This window comes from Hyalella azteca, unplaced genomic scaffold, assembly GCF_000764305.2.
Source record: "Hyalella azteca isolate HAZT.00-mixed unplaced genomic scaffold, Hazt_2.0.2 contig13457, whole genome shotgun sequence".
NCBI lineage: Eukaryota > Metazoa > Arthropoda > Malacostraca > Amphipoda > Hyalellidae > Hyalella > Hyalella azteca.
The window spans coordinates 1-7,545 of record NW_025943380.1 but is presented as its reverse complement, the minus strand read 5'-3'; positions in this window follow the sequence as shown (position 1 = coordinate 7,545).

The following is a 7,545-nucleotide window of genomic DNA, read 5'->3' as shown; positions in this document are numbered from 1 at the left end:
TATAAGCTTCTGCATTCATCGAATTGAAAGTTTAGTTCATGTTTTAATTTGTTGCCCGCACAGGAACAGAAAGGCTTTAAACACGCTGGCTTGATTAAACTAATATCGTTCATCAATATCAGTGTTTCAGAGTTCAACACCTCCCTCCCCTGGTTCTGGCAAATTTTAAAGTTGTAGAAAGAGTCGCCTGGAGAACAGCCTTTATTCGTCAAATCCGTCAGTGCTACGATGAAGATGATTTATATTAATAATAATTTTTACTGCAAATTCATTTGTACAAGAATAATACTATACTTGGTTGCGGTCAGAAAGGCGCTAATACTTTCAAGCGTGCTCCTTACATTGCAAATTAATTTTATGCAATTCTTGAGCTGCAACAATTTTCCAAGGTTAACTGGCAATCCTCATAGGCTAATTTGTGAAGTATTTTTTAACAATTTCTATCACACTAGCAAATACCAGGAATAAAGATAAAATTTTAACATTAAATGCCTAAAGGCTGGAAGAATACAAATAAAACAAGAAAATGCACAATAACATTGGCCATTTTAATTTTAGCTGCAAAAATTTCGCCAAATTTAACATGCTGTAATAAGGTTGTTACTTCTTTCACATATTTTGTCAATTTAGAAATACGGGACTAAGTTAAAACATTGTCTTCGAAAAATTTATCACTTACCAATTACCGAAATAAGGTTAAGAAACAAATAAAATTAAAATTATATAACTATTCATGCTTTTAATTCGATTAGAATTGAATGTGAATAATTCAATATATAAAGCAACGAATATGATTAACATGTTGCAGAAGTTCTATCTCTGTGAAGGCGTTGAAATTTTACTCCACTCACTTGCTTGCGTGACGATCACTCGTCGATAGTCTTACTTGTGTATGCATCGAAACTGGGCGGAAGCAATCTGGAAAATCTGGTGAAGTTGAAGTGAACATTATAATGGTCCATGGAGCTGAATTACATTCAAAGTTATATTATTTTACTTCATCGCCATGTTCAAAACATAACAAGTTTGCGGGAATCCTTTCAATGACAGGATTCTTCTATTTAACATGCAGGTCGCGAAATCGATTCGTAATGTGCAGTAATTTCGTCTTGCAAGAACGAATACAATGGCAATAAAATGATTCAAAATTAACATTACAGTCGTAGATGTGGGTTCTGAAAATAAATTTGAGCATATTGTCGAGTCTTTAAAATTGATCACATTTTTTCTTTTTACAATGCATAACTCGACAGTTCAATTAGATTCATGTATGTATAAATTTGAGTTTGAATTACACGTACAGCTGCACTATAAGATGTCAAAATTAATTCGAGTGAAGCATAGTTACACACCCGTCAGTATATGCAGACTCCTGGTCAGCACTTATAAGTATTATTTTTTACTACTCAATCTGCTTTGAACGTCTGATCAATTACTTGTTGAAGTTGTTCACGTTATCATAAATCTGTAGTAATGACGTGCTCTGATTAATTTTCGAAATGGCGCGTGACTTTAGTGCCGTGTACAAAATCCATATGTATTCAAAGTAGTAGATACTTCATTCAACTTACTGACAATAAAATATTTCCATTCAGTGATGTGTGAATTATTGCAAGATGAAAATCAAATGTTCGTATTGTTTCTATATGTATTTGATTGCAAATGTAATCCGCTTAGAAATTTCATTGCTCACCGAAACTTAGAAAAAGACTAAGATGAATGTTTAAGAAAGCTCTGATTGTGTTGATCGATTTTTTATTCTTTTGCATTCAAGCCAACAGTGTTCTTAATAAAATGTCTGTACCACTGATCCAGAAGTTTCTGTCTGGCCGAACTATTTATCGCGGACTTTCATTTAAGCAGCACGCGAGTCCAAATGTATTGACTGGTTAACTCGTCAAACTGGCATTTCATCGGAGAGTGAGATTAAAACTAGAGTCTCAAGTTTTGACTTCTGATCGAGACTTTCATGAACTCGTGCTTAACACCGCACAATAATCTATCAAAGCACACCTTCCGAATTTCCTACTTCTGTAAATTCTAAATTAAAATATTAATGAACAAATTTAAAATAACGAATTAAATTCATATAAAAATTTTTGGACGACATGTTTTAGCTTCTGCAAATCGCTGACCACTGTTGGTTTACGTTATGCATTTCAAGAGTTTTTACTTAACTGCATTGTTAGCATTGGTTATATTTATTGGCTGATATATACTAGTATATCAAAATAAAGTCACTCAAATAATATTGATCATTGTCAAGTGAAAAATCGAATCAGTGCAATTGTGCCCGAAAAACACATGAGTCCAGTTTTAAGGAAAAAATAAATATTTAAGCCAAATGCTGGCACGTTTTAAGGCCTTGGATTAATTACCAAATGGCCAAGCAGAAGCCAGTGAAGAATTATCAACCGTGAAATGCCATAGAGAATGGATCAAGCTAGCTAGAGTGAGCTTATGGTATGAATTTACTTGTATAATTATATTCCATATTTTTTATTTGAAGGCACAAAAATAAGATGACGATATTCGCCTTGACATGACAGAAATACTGAAGCAATCAACACTGGCTGGGCGACTGATGTGCAGAAGACGATATCGGTCTTACGCCCGTCCAATTAGTTTAGCCTTATAATTATCCGGGCCACCATAACCAAATTAAACCTGAAGGCTAATTTTGAAATAATGGATCAATATATCATTATAAATATATTATTATTATATATATATATATCATTATGAAGAGAAAAATTATCTATAATAAATCACTCTTTACATGCCAGCTATAAATGCCTATGGTGTGTGCCAAAATGGGCGCACATAACACGGAGATGTTGTGGTTTCGATCCAACAAAACGGCGACATTCAAAATATCAGACAAAATTAGCCCTAAGGCAAGCTCCGTAGTTTATTTAATTCTACAACTAAGCAATTCCGAAAACAATACTTACGATGGGCCGGACCAAGAGGCATTAATAGTTGTTTGGATGATAAGAAAGGACCATATCTCATGCACAGTTTTAGTGTTCTGCAGGAAGACGTTATACACTGGTACAACAGTCAGTACAAAGTAGGGAAGAAAATCCGCAGCATTAATGCCACCACATTCAAAGTATAAGCTGTCAAAAACAATCAGTGCTGTTCGTAAAGCTTCATCACATACGCCGCGTTCACATGTGATAATTTGCCTGTAGTATTCATGTATACCGTGTATCTGAAGAAAGGCGTTATGTATGTTAACATTTTTGTTTAGGGATGAAAAAACGTATTCAGTTTCCTTTTGAGCATAAAAATAGTACTTGTCTTTGTTTATTAGGTGATTTGGAACATCGAGTAATGTAGGAACATCGAGTAATTTTTTTCGATGTTCCTACGTATTTACAAAATGTCGTAAGCGAAACTAGGGGAACTCAGGTTCAGTTCGAATTCTCAAAATATTCCGATTTATATTCACTACACCTAAATATTCAGTACATCTAAACGAAATATAATTGGTCTCGGGGTGGAATGTCAGTTAAAATGTTAGGGACATCAAACTGGTTGGCATGGCTTCATTGGATCGATCAGTACATGCGAGGAATGCATGATCGCATTGCCATGTCTACGGAGACGTTGTCCGTCTTCAATGATATTCGTATTTAAAGGCCTTAATTGTATACATGGAGTTATTGTCGTTCTAATTGCTAACTCCAAATAATGCTGACCATTGTGCCAACAAATGTTTCGGTCGTTCTGAGCATCATTACGCTCAAATTAAGCAGGATCCTAATTCAGTTAACGTTTGAAATTGATCATTCGTGTACAATTTAGACAGCGGCATCTGGAGTACACATGGATATGAAACGGAGTTTTAAATGTTCAAAAAAAATTGCAGTGACCTTCAATGCCTTTTCCCTTAAAGATGTTCGATGACAGTAACTGCATTCGGACTTGTACGGGCACTGATTCTATAAATTAGTTCTACCGTGGTTTGCGGCATCGTAGCTCTGAAGCCGAGATTAGCTGTGCAGCTTTATGTTAATTAAGCGTTGGCTCTTGAGCTAGATTAGGAGTTTTATTTGAGGCCAACAGTTGCGCTTCTTTCGATTTCGAGGTGAAAGGTGAAATGTTAAGAGGTGCCTTTCGGAGGCTAGATTTGTACGGAAGTAACTTTAATTATCTCCTTGGCTGTGATATTATACGCTGCAGCCTCGGAGTAATTTCATTTTGGTTCTGGCTCAATATTAAAGAAGTTTCTGACGTGTTAAATAATCTACGAGCCACTTTATTACGAATTATCGAGATCTTGCTAACTTAGTCGATTTGGGCTAGTCATTTCTTTATTATCTTGCATATCTTGTGTAATTGCGCAACATGCCATAGTAGGTTACTATTCGAGACATGTGATATTACTTTGAAATTTGAAGTTCTCTTGATCATTCTAATAATGAATTAAAATATACTTATCAAAGCACGTATTTAAATTTTAAATTTATTTTTTTGTCACTTCACAGTATGAAGTCTGCAGCGGAAGCGTTACGTGTCAACGGGTGCAAGCGCGACTGTGTACTCGAAATGCTGCTGTGCAGTGTTTTGTTAATTTAGATTAGCCTGGGAAATGAGATGTCGTTCAAATCTAGGGCCGCTATAATTGAGAACATCAAATATAATTGTGTAAATTGTTTAACTGAGTTAAGAGGCACGTCTTATGGGTTCATTTCAGTAAACTCGCATTTCAGTGATTTAAGTATTGGAGAATCTCCCCTAAATTTCTAATTTCTCCATTTTCTGCTGGATTCAAGGATTCATCCTGATGATTTCTAATAAAATACGAGTAAGGCAAGGACTACTACACACAGGACATGCATAGCCTATGTCCAGCCTCTGCCAGCAGAGGCGATCGCCTACACTATGAAAATGCTGGTGTTTTAGTGGCATCAACAAATGATATGCCCATAATTGTTTCATACAATAGTATTACAATGTGTGTAGTAGTCCTTGGTCAGAACCATAGACTTTTTGCCAGTTTTCTATTGTATGAAACAATTATGGGCATATCATTTGTTGATGCCACTAAAACAACAGCATTTTCATAGTGTAGGCGATCGCCTCTGCTAGCAGAGGCTGGACATAGGCTATGCATGTCCTGTGTGTAGTAGTCCTTGGAGTAAGGTTATATTCATTTCGAAGGATTTAAAAAGGCGAATTGTTCGTGAACTTTTTATTAAAATCTGTTATGTAAAACAAACATACAATGATAGGAATAATTGCTTATAAATTAGTATAGCACTTGGTGTTAACAAGCTAATTATATAAAAGACTTCACTTCGAGCATAAAGACATCAAGGACTTAAAACATCTGTTAATTCTTTGAACAATTCCTAACTAAATTCCTAACTTCCCAACTAGAACACGTACTAAATAATACCTTCAATTAGGTAAATCGAGAGCCAGCATCGAACTATTATCAAAAACGTAAATTAAAATCGACTCCAAATAAGTTCTGTACAACATACATGCACCAAGAGAACGATTGAGTAAAAAAAAATTACTGCAAGAACTTTAAATTCAACATTGGGCGTATTATCCGTTTATTCAAAATTATTCATTTATTTTTTATTAGTCTTGTTCGCTCACGCATCATCGGTTCGAATATCGAAGAAATTAGTTAGTTGTGTTTAGTCTAAAACTTTTAGAAACTGGTCCAGTATCTGCAAAAGAAAACGAAAATATGTCATCAAAAAATTAAAGCATGTCCAAAAAATGTCTATCCATCTGCAAAAGCTGTATAATTAATGAGATCTGTTCTCAATATTGATACGTTTCAACTACTGAAATGTAAAGCGAATTGAAGACATTTTACAGGCAAAACATACTGAATTACTGAACAAAGTTTTCAATAACTTTTTAATAGATAAAATCTCATTTTTCTTGTAATATATTTTGAATTACTATTTAATAAACTTTGAAGCATATTTTCTTTTGTTTCATAAGATATACGACACGGCAAAACGTAAACAACAGGACAAATTGTTTGAAGGCTCATCAATACTTATCAGAGACTGTCATGGATTGAATTATTTCCAATCATATCAGCTTTAAATCGTCCAATGCAAACCTAGAATATATTTATCAATTCGAACATCACCTCAGCCGTGCCATGCTGGTTCAATATAGCAGAGTGCCGAATTTCATCGAAGTATTCACGCCGGTCTTGTTTATGTATATTTTCGAATTATTTTCAAATTTATTTCTATGTGATCAATATATGACTGGAATATAGACATTTTTAATGGATTTTGATAGCATCTGGAGGATTGATTTTTATTGCATTATTACGATTCTCTGAACAGTTCGCATATTACAAAAACAAACCATTGCCAGCGTTTGACCAAGACGGTAAAAATGTACTCGTGAAAATATTTATGAAAATCTCAGTCTCGCCCCTGGACATCGTAAATTATGAGCCGCATAAATTGAACGTTGATCAATGCGTGGTCGTCATAGCAGCTCGCCTCATGTTTACCGGCTTGTAGACTTGTTGTGCACAGTTCCTATGATACGCAAGTTGAGCAATGATATTTACTACACGTTTCTTCGTCGAGAAGTGTGAGATTGTAGCGGCAATTTTTCAACCTAATACTGGCAGTTGATTATTTAATATGAAGAAAAAATTATAAATGAATAAAATTACTTGTATTTATTCCTATCAGTTTTCAAAATATTAAGTGATGCATGCAAAAATAATGACTTTGTCCCTCAAGTGATAGCTGTCCAATATCTTTTACGTAAGACATAATATTATTATGTAGTAATGTAATATGTAGTAATGTAATATGTAGTAATGTAAATGTTATAATGTAACATGTAGTATCGCATCTTTCACGCGATTGATCGCGACTAAGGGAAAGTTCTCTCAATATGAGCACAGATGTGAGCATAGTTACACTGTTGTCACAAATCTTGTGCAGTGTTGCCAAGCAGTAAACTTGAAAGCTAGTTGAGGGATGCAAACAATAACAGTCACAAATAATTTCACAATTTGTTAGATTTTATTTAATTTATCTAAATAATTCACTGCATGCGGACGTCCCGGTATTCAATTAAGGTTTAAGATTATACGAGGACTCGCCATGGGCTTAATTCAAGGCTGCAGTGTTGTTTTCTTTGTTTTTATCGTGTCTTGAACTTATTATCTACGTTGAATACTTTTCTATTTTCTGATAAACTGATAAAAATAGTGAATCTAGAATTTCAAATAGATATTTAAACGTGGGTAGTATTGACCGTATATTTAATTTTAATTAAAAAATTACATGATTTAACATTAAATGTCTTTTGAATAGGGGAAGTAATTCACGGTCAAAGTGCGCAGTGACTGCATGAATATAAAAGATGATATTCCAGTGTCTAAAACGATGCAACCCATGTGCATATGACGTGACCATAAGCAGCGGCGTAAGCCGACTTCTGTCGGTCGCGCCTTAGTCTTCACTTGTGTTGTTGAAGTCGACCTAGCCGGTCACGGTTCCGGTCGCTTCCTTAGATTTAGAGGCCTTAGTT